Raw genomic sequence first — 14826 nt, 5'->3', positions numbered from 1 at the left:
AAAATGACGCACGTGTTAACAACCTTGCAAGCACTTCAAATGTATAATGAAAACAGATGACATGGTTAGAGGTGACCCCTAAGACGATTATAATTGATGAAATGCTACGTGGTAGAAAAGACAGGATATCGAACATGAAAGCGGGCCAACATGGGAGCTTAGCGCCATAGCCACATACATCAGCATTTCCTTTGAGTCATGACGGAGGCCTTTCATTTTGCCAAGGTGTTAATCCTCACGGATGGGGAAAAATGGACGCCGAGCTTGTAAGGGTGCGCCTCAACTCAACACATGGCCAGTTAATCACACGGCGGTGAAACGTACGTAGGAATGGCGTGCACGAAATGGCAGCTTCGTGCAGGAACGCTTTAGGGGCCAAACTGTTTTAGTAGTACAATGGTTGGTATTAACAGTGAAAATAGTAGTAGGACGAGACCTTACCAGCAAGCGTGCGCGCGCCCGCGCACACACAAGGGAACATGCAGGACCTTCTTTCGCAGTGATGAACGAAAGTACCGCCCGACTTCTGCTCTTTTCTCTTCTTCTTCTTCTTATTCTCCTCCTTCTTAATGCACGTGGGATTGAAATATAGGCAGTGGGCAAGCGCTGAGATGTTTGCCGATCTACGTCCCCTCGAAGCTAATGCTATATATATATATATATATTCCATATTAATTCCACCCATAGGAATACAACGCATCCAATTATGTACGCATCATGCACATATAAAGGTTTTTTTTTTTCGTGTTTTGTCATTGTTTGTGTGTGTGTTTTTAGGTTGCATTCCAAGAGAGGGTACTGGAAGAAATGCCATGTTAGGCTTGCCACACATGTGTTCGTGGCGTTGCTCGTATGTATATAAAGAGAGAGGAAACGAGGACAAAAGAGAAAGGGGAGGGAATAGGGAAAGGGAAATGGAAGCGGGAGGCCACAAGTCTAGAGAAATAGAGACTCAAAATGCTTCACATTCCTCCACTCTATATGGATTATGACACTCTACATTCTCATTCATTAGTAATTCATACTAATTCTAAACCCAACCATTTCACTCATAAAAATTTGTGTGGGTCATTTCAATCCTCACTTAAGTAACTTTGAGTTAAGGTTTACTTTGGGCATGCTCTTATTAAATTTTAGTTATCTCTTCTTGGTTCTCATTTATGACAGTCACATGTGGCATATGAGTGTTATAAGACACCAAGCAAACATAACCAAGCAAGCCCCAAACTTGAATGACTACAAAAACCCTATTGTGCTTTAGGTGATAGATCCATCCATACATCCAAATCACTAGGTCTTGTAATAGCTTTTGAATATATTAACACGTATTATCATTTTAGTATTCTCAAATCAACACGCAGTCTCATAAAAGGTGAATCATGCAACATACTTAAAGCACAAAAATAAACGAAGCAACCAATGCTTCCTCACCCTACAAGCATGTGGTTTTCAAGCATTGACTCATTTTGACAATCTATCAATACATGAGAGAGCCATGAACCAAATAAAAACCAAATGAAATTCAAAGTGTACATATCATGACATTAAAGATAGCAAGAGTATTCATTCGAAAGTCAACATCGAGCTCTTCGAATTCAGTCTTGACCGTCCTAAGGCAAAATCGATCGTTTTGGCCAGCAGCCTCAGCAATCGAGGCAAAAATCTACCCTAAAAGCACTAAAAATCGCCCAAACAGTGTGAAAACGACTACAAACCATATTCGGGTAACTTTTTGAGGATCTAAGCGACAAAATCACGAAAGACTAAGAGACACAAAGTTGTAGTACTCCAAAAATACTACAACTCTCTCATACAGAGTTTTTTCAAATTCCTTTTAGAACACCTTCAAAAACGGGCTGCAAAACATGGAAAAAAATTTCAAAAAAAACATCTTAAAACAATAATGGAAAATAGGTTTTAGGACCTCCTCTTCCATCTGGGAAGCTACTAGCATGCATCTTTGTCGAAAAAATATCTCCAAGAGGTTCACGTGCGTGTAGCGCCTAAGCTAATTAGGGCAAGCGGACACTCGTTTAACCCAACGAAGGGTACGCCAAGCCTCCCGAGGCTGTAACGGACTGTAAGAAAACCTAAAAATCCACCAAAAAAAAAATAAAAATTTAAAGACTGTGCTTGCTCATTAAGGAGCAATTGCCAATGTCAGACATGGCAAACAACGATAGAGAGACTATGTGGGCCGACACCCTCATTGAACCCAATGAGTTACATCTTCGAGCCATTGAGATCTATGCCCCAACTGGAACTCCCATTACCATTTGCCATGCCTACAATAAGCATGTCATTGGGTTTTACATGCCCTGTCACTTCAATCCCATCCGGCTTTGGTCCTTTACCTAAAATTTCTACAAATCCTATAGATACCAACCCTTTTCAACCCCTCGATGCCCACACATTGAACATATTGACTAATCTAGGAAGGAGTGTTGTTGCTCAAGGACTACATGAGGTCCTACCCACAAGAGCACTCACACATAGCCTCAATGACTCATACAAAAACACAGCTGTACAGATTTCTAAAATTATGGGCAAATATGATGGAACAACTGATCGTGTTCAATTCATACAAATGTTTAAACAACGATGCAAAGCCTTTGGAAATCCAAACTGCCCTACTAATGTACCTGTGTTGAACCTATGCTTAGTGGGAAAAGCTAGTCGATGGTTCATCACATTGATGCCAGCCAATCAAGACAAACTGCAGGACCTTGAAGTCAGCCTTTATCCATGACTTTTCAAGACAAGGTGATCAGTGGAGTGTAGCAACAGAACTCTATTCAATTGAGCCTAAGCCAAGCAAAACCATTAGAGATTTTATCCTTCGGATTAAAATCTTGGACTCACGATGTGAGCCATGGGAGAAACTAAATGATGCTCAATTGAAGAGATGTTTCATGATAGGCTTAAAGAATAATAACTTACACAATTTGATCATTGTATCCAACTCGGAAACATTCGATCAATGTCGTAAAGAAGCAATATGTTTAGATGACAACATGATGGAATATGATCTTGATACGAGATGTTCCTCATCTAAACCAAGTGAAGCAATGGATAAAGAACGATCGATCTCGGAATTGTCATTCCTCGAATTCTACGCAGCCTTGCTTAAAAGCTTTCAACCGACATCTCTAAGAGAGGATGAGATCCTTCAAAACCAATCATCCTTAATGCATCTCCAAGTGATGAGTGAAATGCCTTGTGTTCAGTGCAATTGCTCTACGACCATCCCAACAAGGCACCTGTTTTTTTGTACTGCATATATTGTAAAACCTTTAGTCATGATACTACCCAGTGTCCCAATTCATCAACAATTGACTTGAAACCTCCATCTCCCGTACACCAAACAGAAACAGTCAAAAGGGTAGAAATTGCTCAGGAAGCAGTTAAGCAAACACTTTGGTGTTTCTGTTGTTATGGACCGCACAAAGTGGCAGACTGCACAGTTTGGAATACTTCCATGCCCAGTCATTGACACTTTGCAACCCATATGTGAACGATGTGGCATCGATCACCTATTCCAAGATTGTCCAAGGCGAGTTGCTTCATTACAACTTGTCTCACAAAATACAACTCTTAACATCTTAAGTGTGTAAAATGGGCAATTATCCACGATACCCTTGAATGTGCTTACATGCTTACAAGCCAAGGCACGAGAAACATTAAAAAAGAATGCCAAAGAAAACACTTCGAAATGCGTAGAAGAGCATGCTTTAAAGTAGAAACCAAAAGAGCAAGCAAAACCTTCTAAACCCAAGAAAAATGATGGGTAACAAACTGTTGAAACCAAAGCTAAAATAAAGGATAGGGAAGAAGAGCTTGTAGATGAAATAAATGATGTGGAAGCATCCACCTCAAAGACTACCACACAAACCATGACACCCACATGTGCGACACAAAAAGCCCAAAAGAAAATATGTTCTCATCGCATAGGTAAACATAATGAAAACCTAACAATCCAAAGAAAGTCAGAAGATGAAACAAGTTCTAGCACATCACTAAGTGAGGATGAATCAAGTTTCAATTCAACACTAGGTGCACCTCACATGCCAATCCAGAAACTAGAACCCGGCCAACCATCCCAAATTGAAAATCATAAGCACATGACATATGCAGAATGCAAAAAGCAAGCTCATGAGAGCATGCGTAGCATTGTCAAGTGTCATATAGGATCATCGGTTGTGCTTGAATCGAGGGAGTATCGCTTTCCCTTTCAAGAGGAAGACGTACTCTGTAAAGACGAGTCATTAGAGGCAGATTGCACGAATTATGCGGTTGAAAAAACACGTAAGGAATTCAATGAATCCTTTACAAAATTAAAGCAGTCTCTCAAATCCTCATTTGGAGAAAAGCTCTTCTCTCATGGTGAAGCCAACATAGCATCAGCACTTGTACCTTTAAAGGCTAAACATGAGTTATACCAAGACATAAAGAGCTACATAGGACATGACTGTGAGAATTCACAAGTTTCCAAATAGACCTCAATTAGAATTGTCAGAGGACCAAGTGTGCCATTGTACACATTGGGTACTCTTGAAAAAGCTAAGAGCCAAAAAGAGGATGAGAGTGAAAGGGAATATGAAACTGAAATAGGATCTGAAGTTGAACAAAAACTGAAACATCCATGGTTCCTCTTGAAGATTCTATCATAGTATGGTTAGATTTTTCCTACAGGCAATGATGTTAAGTGCAAACGCGCGTTGATTAGCCCTCAAGCTAGTCATAACATCCTAACAATAGACACTTGGGTGTCATTGGGGCAACCTAAACTCATCCCTAAAGACAATGGTCTTGTAAGAGGAGCCAACAGACAAATTATTGAAGTTCTAGGTTACTTTAGCTATGCTACTCAAACAATCAGTGGAGATGTGGAATTTAGATTCCATGTTACCCCAGATCCCCTTGAGTATGACGTCATCCTTGGTGGAACTTCGATACATGACTCGTATTCACTTGATGAATCCATGCAAACATGCATTGTGCAATTGCTCTTACGAGAGGAAGAGACCTTGGAGAATCTGGAACTTCCAACCTATCTTACTAAGAATATCCCAAGAATTATGGTTGGATTGGAGCTTTCCAATAAAATCACCACGATTCATTCAATCACAGATTTATCCAACATGAGAGCAGAATCTCTTGGTTTGGTATGTTGATGAAGTCTCCAAGGAAGATTGAAGAGAGAGAGAGAAGCTCCAATCTCGTCAATTTGTAGAGGATTTTTAGAGGATAATAGAAAATATCATTATTTCAGTATAATACTGGCATGGTATGGTTCTCATATTTTTTTACAAAGGGCTAAGGATCTATTTATAGGTGAGGGAGGCCTCTAACCAAGTCCAACTAGTTTCTAGAGTTTTTCAGGTTTAGTTTGGCTGAATTTGGACAAGATTTGGACCTAGTTTGGCTCCCTTTTGTTTTGGTTTGATTTAGGAGAGAGGAGAGATAAAAATATCACAATATTTTTGAGTTTAAAACTCCACCACACAAGTGAAATAGGCGCCTCCTTGAAGAGCTCCCTTCTCCTTACCAAGGTGTCAAAATTGAATCATTATACCCAAAATATCTCATTTTTTTATAATACTCATAGTTGAGTTATGGGATTTGTTAGGTCAACCAACACTCACGGCTCATCTTTAAATAATTCCATTTACACAAGACTTGAACATGCCATGTTTGGGGTAATTTAAACATACAATGTATATTGAAACTAACCCCCTTATTTGCAAGCTTTTTGTGGTTGAGTATGTGTTGGAAGCAGATTTGATCTTGGGACATAAATCGACTATTGCTGCCCAAGCACTGCTGTGCTTTGCTAGCGATAGGGTCATCATGATGGTCAACGACACAAAGTTGACAATACCATACTACCAGGAAGAGGATCCAACCCTAATGGATTTCTATGATGCTGAATGCAAAAGTTACAAGCCTCTTCCATGGAAGCCCCTCCACACAATGACCTACCATCTGCCTCAACAACCGACTCCGATAAAGCATCTACTCCTTCAACTCCATCGTCACCAACAAAGTTTAATGTCGAACCCTCGCAGTCAGTAGTTATTCTTGAAAAAGTTCCCCACACGCAACCATCTATCTCTAACAAGGAACTCAAATGAAAAGCCCTGGAGCCGACGCCTCTTTATTGACAAACCTCACCAAAGGAGATGGTAATATGCTCAAAGCTTCATCATGAAATTCCACTCTACATGACTCAAGTTTCATCAACAACAACACCAATGAGTCTCAAACCCATAACCTCAGTACAAACTAATGTGACGGAGGGTCCCAAACCTTCCACTTCAATTAAGAAGAAAAATCCACCAAGACAGCCAAAATCTAGGTATCTTAATGGTATCAAAATGTGGTTGGAGAAGCAGTTACTTCTAGCCCAAGGCTACTACGAAGGCACTAATCCAATTTGGGTGCCTCGATCCATCAAAGCTTCTTCCTCAACGCAGCACTCAAAGGCCACGGAAAAAGAAAAGTACCCCACAACACTGTCCACAAAAGCCTATGCAAGTTCCTCAACGAACTCCAACATATCAACAAGGGTGGGTACCCAAAAGATTACTGCAAGCACAAGGGTACTATCAAGAAAATACCAAATCTTTGATTCCCAAGCGCATTAAAAAGTCCCCTAAGCCTGCACAAAGAAAGAAACCTCAGCACCAAGTGAAGACAGCCTCACCACTGACTTTAACCCCAACAGCTTCACCTAAAGTTTGACAAGAATGGAAACCCAAGCAACACCAAGCAAGCCATTCAATAAATAAACAAGAGCTTGCGTGTTCATTCAAATCCAATGGCAACCAACCAGAAGCTGTACCTACCGCCTTGACAACACTTGTGCTAAAGATTCAATTCCCACATCTGCAAATGGAGACTTATGAGCACATCAAAGACAAACTCACAATGCTCTTTTCACCGATGTGAAGCATAAGTGTAGAAGCTCCGCTGGGCAGACATAAACACCTATTTTCTAAAATAGGGAATAGACACAAGAACCATTGATCACAAGGTGGTAGCCCAAAAAAAAAAGAGCAAGAAAAAAAAAGAGAGAAAAGAAAAGAAAAGAAAAGAAAACACAAACACAAGGGAGTCACACATATGGCCTACCTACAAGTGGTAGAATATCACAAACGACTCCTAAGGATCTTAAATAGCCATTCCATTTTTGTTTAGCTTATAGCTTACTATTCTTTTGGCTAAGTTAATGTAGCAGATGCTCCATGAGTACATATCCATACTCATGCATTGGAGGACATTGCACCAAAGCCTTACCACCCCATCAACAACTTTCCATGTACATCTCTGGATGGGAGGCCCATGGTGGGCGAAAGCTTGGTCAATGGTACAACCCATCACCTGAAACTTTCTTTCAAATTGCAAACCTCTCCAAATAAAATCCTTCACAACACAATGATGTCTAATCCTTAGTGAAGATATCTTAGCCTTGCAAGTCGACGTAATTCTTTCAAGTTTCTCCAATGAGTGGCTGCATCAACAAAAAACAATAGCTTGATAAGAGTCTATTTGACTCAACTCTTGTACTTCATATATATTTGCTTCATTAGAGTAATTAATATATATAAAAGCATAAAAAGCACATGGGAAGAATCATGCAGGAACAGGTCCTACTCAACAACATTTGACAAGATTCCTACCTCAAAAAGGGACTTCATCGAAAGCATATTCAAATGATAAATGTCGCTTCAATGAATCGAATGAGGAACTGAGAAACGCAATCTCATTCTGATGATTATGTCTACGTTCCTACAAATCCTTTCTTCTCTTCTCTCCCATTATTAACATATCTTAGCTTCCCAACTAACACAAATCACATGTAACCTTGCTTGTGATTGCCAAAAACAAAGTGAGCAAAAAAAAAACATGCTCATTAAAATATAGAAATATAATTATTCGCAAAAAACTCCACTCCTCGACCTTGTTAGGAATTCCCAATAAACTACTAACCTTTTCATTTACTAACTTACACTTCTTATTTCTTCTGGAGGAACAACGACCATTGAAAGTCACTCAACATCAAAGCCATCTACAAGCTTGTCAATTCTCCCCACACAAAGGTCTTCAACACGATCACGAGGATGCAATCGACATCAGGAAGGGGGGAATGTTAACCCATTCCTAGGGTTAACAAGAGAGCTACCCCATTATCTTACATCAAGGAGTCAAGGTAGATACACCAAAAGGTCATACATTCAAGATATGAAGCAATAGTGTCCTCCAAATCTACAACTTGGATGGGCATCCGTAATAGTCCTATGTAACACTTATGGCAATTTTCGCTTCAAGAGCGTGTGGTAGCAAGTCAGGATGAAGTCCCAAGTGATGTACTTCATGGATATATTATGAGAGTAGTCATTGTAATAGCATTAGGCCTCTTATAAGCCTAAAGTGCCCAGTTGACCACAGTTTAAGTGAGTGTGAACACTTATGGCCATGTATATAAGTGAATATCTCTCATAATCCAAGGATACTCTCCCATTGTGCAATAGAGTCTTGCTCGTGCTAATCCTCTTGCTAATCTCTCTCCCAAATGCATGAATGAGTATGTGTGTGAGTGAAGTGAGGTTAGAGGAGGGACGAGTACCGGTAGTGCAACACAGTGGTGTGACAATGCTCGCGGGAGACGCGGTGGAGTTGCTTCTCAAGGAGTTGTAGAGCTTGGAGTTTGGCCATTGGAAAGATCCTCACGACAGTTGCAGTTTACCAGGTAATCTCTTGTTGGATGTGTTTCAAGGGGGGTTAGGGTGAGTCATAACAACATAGCATCAATTTAAGAGAAGGAGCCATACCAGTCAAATAGCATAGGTACATAATGAATCCTAACTATGCCAAACAAGTCAAAGAAGAAATTGACAAACTGCTAAGAGTAGGTTTCATTGTGCCAATAGAGAAAGTTACTTGGATATCCCCAATTGTGGTAGTGCCTAAAAAGAACATAAAGATCAAAATCCATGTGGACTACCTCAAGCTAAATGCCGCAACTGCCTCGGATCCCTTTCCACTTCCATTTATGACCTCTTTGCTGGCTGACGGGACTGGGAAGGAAATGTAGTCATTTCTGGATGGACTCAGCAGGCACTACCAGCAGCAGCAGGTAAAAACGGCACTAGAAGACAGGGAGAAAACATCCTTCATCATTGAATGGGGCGTCTTCCTTGGTGACAATCATGATGTTCGACTTGAAAAATGCAGCGGCTACCTTTCAAAGCATGGTGTAAGAGATTTTCTATGATTACCTGGCAGACTTCATGAAAGCTTTTGTGGATGACTTGAGTGTATCTAGAGATAAGGCAAAGCACATCTATCATTTGAGGCTGTATTTGCAGAGATACAAGGCTTAAGGTAAATCCAGCCAAATGTGCATTTGTAGTAAGATCAGGAACACCGCTATAGGATATATAGTGTCAGCCCAAGGATTGGCCATAGATCCTGATAAAGCGGAGGCCATACCCAGAATGTTTGCTCTAGAGAACATTAAGCAACTAGAGAGATTCATTGGTAAAGTTAAGTGGCACATGGCCAACCTAGGAGCTTTCCCATTGCCATTGTTCCTTTTTGTGTCTTTATCTCTGTCATATGGACTGTTTGTTTTTCTCTATATGTGGCAATGGAGGACTATTTTTGTGTTGTGTTTTGGGTATTTGACTTGTCCTTGGCACAAGTAGTTTGGACACCGGTGCTTAATTTTATATCAAAATTAGTGATGTCCTTTCTATCACTCTCTTTTTGGTTGTTTGGTTGAAATGGAATTAACAAATACACCCTTAACCCTTCGGGATTCAATGCAAGCTTTGTATTGTTGACACATGTATACTTTTGTTGTCATTACAGTGTATTGCCCTCTTATGTGGAGGCTACAACTCAAAGAATGGTTGCTGACAAGAAGTATGAAAGGATCCGATGAGCAGTAGAGCACATTCATCGGACTCACAGTTTACGAGATATGAGCCTCTAAAAAGGGGTGTTTTCCAGAGTCTTTTTTTTTAAAGGGGCCGATGGACTCCCTTTTACGTCGTAAACTAGCAGGGTGCAATTCACGACGTGAAGCGGACATCACGGATTTTATCAAATTTGATTATTATTTTTTGGCTTATTCGTGAGACACTTGGTTCGTGAGACCCTTAAGGCGTGAACCATGAAACACGTAGGTCATGTGAATTTTCTTTTTTGCACATGGACTATTTTACGGTGTGAAGAGTTCAAATGGTTCATGGCGTGAAACACGTGGCCCACACGATTGGGACACGGACCCCTAGGGTGTAAGACTTTAAGGCATAAAAATGCTAAAATGGTTCACGGCATGAGACACGTGTCTCACGCAGATTTATTTATTTACTTGTGGAGTCTAGAGGGAAATTCGAATTCACTTGTTTGGGGGGGGGGGATATTTTTTGAATTTTAAAATGGAGAGATATGGGCATTTTCCCAAAAAGGTAAGTGGGAATAAAAAAGTCAACCTTTTTATGACACCCCCTTACACCCTTCATAAATGACCCCCAAAATGGACAATTGGACAACTCATTGGCATCTTCTCAATCAATGCTCATTAGCCTTAATGAGTTATGTAAAAAAGTGTGTAGAAATTAATCAAAGATTAATCCTTCCATTAATCTTTTTCTCTTTAGACTAATCAAGAGCTCTAATCAACCACTAATCTCACTAATTAATTCACACCATTGAATGAGCACATCATTGGATAAAGCATGGAATTGCTAAGCTATGTGCATCAACTAATGTGTAAATTAATGTATAATTAGAGATTAATTAAACTCTTAATTAATATCTATTCTCTTTATGCAAAATTAAGCAAAAGAGAGCCAATTTCTTCCAATTGATGCAATTAAATGTTTTGATGCATTCAGATGCTCCCAAAATACCCAAGAACACTAATTTCGACCTCTTGCATGAGCAATTTTGACTCTAAAAAACACATTTTCTAAATTTTTTGCCTCCTGAATAAGATTTATCACCCTTAATGACAAAAACCAGTCAATTAAGAGAGATTAGTTGATTTCAGGAGTTTTTTTTTAAATTTTAAGAAATTTTTTCAATGATTAAGCTACCCCTAATGCTTGCTAACACTCTAATGCATACAATTGAAACAAAAAACGCACAAATCAAACAAAAACTAATGATTCTAACTCTATGTTTAACTCTAAAGAGAGCTAAAATTCACTAAAAATTACATTCTATTGCATTGTTTGATGCAATTGATGCAAACTAAGCCTAATACACTCTATGTGCAATCCTTAGGAACATTTAAAACCATATTAAAAACAATGTAAACAACAAATTAAGCTAAAAATTAAGCAAAAAACACTCTTTACAAAATAAAAAAGAGAGCTATTTCATACAAAAAAATCACACACAAATCTCCATCAAATCCACATCTTTTTCATGGGAAACCATTAATCAAGACAATGGCCAATGTGTAATGCGTAGATTAGAGAAAAATGATGGAAAAAGCCAAGGGATGGCTCCCCGATAGCGGTGCAAAAAATGTTATGGCTCACCCTAACTCCCCTTGAAACACATCCAATAAGAGATTACCTGGTGAACCGCAACTGTCGTGAGGATCTTTTCAATGGCTGAGCTCATAACCCTTGAGGTCTCCAAGCTCTACAACTCCTTGAGAAGCAATCCCACCGCATCTCCCGCTAGCATTATCACACCGCCGCGTTGCACTATGGGTATTGGTCCCTCCTCTCACCTCACTTCACTTACACACACTCACAACAAGCATGCATTAGGGAGAGAGATTAGTAAGAGCAAGGCTCTATTGCACAATGGGAGAGTATCCTTGTATTATGAGAGATATTCACTTATATACATGGCCATAAGTGTTCACACTGTGGCCAACCGAGCGCTTTAGGCTCATAAGAGGCCTAATGCTATTACAACGACTACTCTCATAATATATCCATGAAGTACATTACTTGGGACTTCATCCTACCTTGCTACCACACGCTCTTGAAGCCAAAATCGCCATAAGTGTTACATAGTACCATTACGGGCGCCCATCCAAGTTGTAGATTTGGAGGACACCATTGCTTCATATCTTGAATGTATGACCTTTTGGTGTATCTACCTTGACTCCTTGTTACATAGTACCATTACAGGCGCCCATCCAAGTTGTAGATTTGGAGGACACCATTGCTTCATATCTTGAATGTATGAGCTTTTGGTGTATCTACCTTGACTCCTTGATGTAAAATAATGGGGTAGCTCTTGTTAACACTAGGAATGTGCTAGAAGAATTTAGGGTCAATGCCCTTCATGTCCTCATACGACCAAGCAAAGACATCTTGGTATTCTTTCAATAAGGCTACCAACTCTTGCTTGAATTCTTATTCCCATTCCAGACTAATCTTCATTGGTTTTTCATCTTTTTCATTTCCCAAATTCACCTCTTGTAGTCTGTTCGAGCTTACTTTTGCAGCATTTCCCTTCTGGTTCTCTTTTTGCTTCTTCACCGAATCATGAATCTCTTGCATTTCTTCCTCTTGCTCCAGATTCCAGGCCCATTCAATCTTTTTCGAGGCTTTCTCCTGCATGGTTTTGCTTAGTCTTGTTCTCCTTGAGCCCTCTGGTTTTGCGAAATTCGATTCTTTTTTCTTTGATTGCTTAGTCTTGTTCTCTTGAGCCCTCTGGTATTGCGGAATTCGATTCTTTATTTCTTTGATTGCTTCTTTCGCTTTTTTATATTTTGCTTCCACATAGTGTCCCATCACTTCATCTACATGTAGCATGTACAAGGGCACCATGTCACGATGTTCATAGAGTATTATGTCCTCTTCTTCATCATCATCAAAGCCTTCTGACATATTGAATGTTTCCACATGAGCTAGCCTTTTATCAGGTGTTATTGATCCCCTTACCTCTAAAAGGTCAACATGGACCTTTCGCTTCCCCTTTTGGATAGAAATTTTGTTTCTGCCCTAGTCTTGCTTCACTTTGTCATGTCTCAACCAGGGCCTTCCCAATAACACCTGGTAAGACCCGGTGTGGTTTTCAGTTATGACCACTAGGCTGACCTTGAAATCTCCTTGTTTGATTTTCATTTGGACATTTTTAACAATTCCCTTAGAAACCATTATTCTATTATCTGCCATTCTTATGTTGAATGAAATGGGTTCCCATTTGAGACCCAATCCTACGATAGTTTCTCCGTAATGACGTTTACTCTGGATCCACCATCCAGTACTACATCATTGATGAGCACTTTGTTGAGTTGGATTGTGACTTTGGCCACTTCATCATCTCTGGATTTTGGGGGTTCCTCAGCTTGCATTCTGGTGTATTATACGATTTCTTCTTCTTCTCAGTGTTTTAATTACTCGCTCAATCCTTCAATGCTTGCCATTAAGATTTTGGCCTTGAATTACTCGCTCAGTCCTTCAATGCTTGCCATTAAGATTTTGGCCTTGAATCTTGGACATAAGTCCAACACTTGTCTCAGCAGAACAACCTGTCTATCCAGTAGCATTGATACTACATTGATTTACAACCAATCTGCATCCTCCTTGCTTTCTTTCAAGCATTTTTCATTGTTGTGCTCTATATGTGTCTTGTGCTGATTTCTGCTTGCTTTCGAGTGATCTATGATGACTTTGCATGAGCCACCCTCCTTTTGTTTGCCTTGCCTTCTTTCTATTTCCTCGGTAGTTTGGATCCCTCACCTTCTCCTGTTGTTCCTAGTCCACAGTTACCTTCTTTGTTGCGGGCTTGGGGTGAGTCCTGATTATTTAGCATAGTTATTACTACACTAGATTCATTAGCTTTAGTCCTTGGATTGCCAATATATCTTGAACCTCCGTCTATATGATCTGATTGCATTATGTTGGCACTTGGAGGATTTTCTTTGAGTTACATCAATTTGGCCTGTCTTTCTTCATCATGCTTTTTCTTCATTGCACATTCCGCCTTGGTGTGCCTAGGCTTTGGCAATAGTAGCATGTGGAGGTGATAGAACCACCGGCATGTCCTTGGCTTCTTCTTCCTGAGAGTAATTTTTGTGGCCTTTACTTCCATATCTTCCCATTACTGGGGGTCTTCTTTCCGTTCCTTCCATGCTATTCACCATGGGAGCTTTATTTTTCATGTTGTACCTGCAGTTCCATGTACTATGATTGTACATGTTGTAAATGGTACACATTGGTGGCACTGTGTATTCCTCCTTGAGGTGGCCTTCATGTTTGCATTAAGAGGAGAACACATTTTTGTAGAATTCTAAGTTTTTGCTCTTTTTCATCTCTTGCATTAGTTGCTTCACCTGCAGCACAAGTTCTTCGGGGCTCCTTTTTACCTTCGTGGTTTTCTTCTTTTTGACTTTGCTTTTCTTCATTTTCACTGGAGTGTCTTGTGAGGTGTCGCTTGAACCATCCTCCTCAAGAGTGATACTTTTCCTGGGCTTCTTTTTTTGTCTTCTTTCTTAGCTTCTTTTTTCTGCCATTTTGGCTAGCTCGACTAGTTCCTAAAACTCCTCTTCAGTTTCTACCTGTTTTGTGCTGACCGCTGCATGGATGTTCGGCTTAAGCCCTTTGATGAACCAATCTACAACTATTTACATTGAGTGTTAGGTTTGTTTTGCCACTCTCTACCTCAACCTGAGCAGTTTTGTTGCATAAGCTTCTACATCCATGTCTTCTTGTCTGAGTTCTCTTATTTGATCACAGAGTTGAGTTGTAGACTTTATTTTGCGGAATCTCCCCAGAAAAGTAGTCATGACCTCTTCATAAGATGCATCCTCGGTGGGAGCATCTTCCTCCCCTCTTGAGTCTG

General features: G+C 40.0%; 1 protein-coding gene across 2 annotated transcripts in view; it reads right to left on the bottom strand.

The window, feature by feature from the left end:
• The window catches only part of LOC147605796 (E3 ubiquitin protein ligase DRIP2-like), a 43415-nt gene extending 42782 nt beyond the window's left edge, over window positions 1-633 (bottom strand). For both annotated transcript variants that reach the window (XR_015265015.1, XM_086792389.1), the window contains exon 1: window positions 442-633. The gene's annotated coding sequence lies outside the window, so the exon portion shown is untranslated. The remainder of the gene's footprint in view (window positions 1-441) is intronic.
• Between the last annotated feature and the right edge of the window lie 14193 nt (window positions 634-14826).

This window comes from Cibotium barometz, chromosome 58 (genome assembly GCF_041138505.1).
Source record: "Cibotium barometz isolate CiBa-2024 chromosome 58, ASM4113850v1, whole genome shotgun sequence".
Taxonomy (NCBI): domain Eukaryota; kingdom Viridiplantae; phylum Streptophyta; class Polypodiopsida; order Cyatheales; family Cibotiaceae; genus Cibotium; species Cibotium barometz.
The sequence above is the reverse complement of the archived record's forward strand: the minus strand, read 5'-3'. Positions and strand labels throughout refer to the sequence as shown.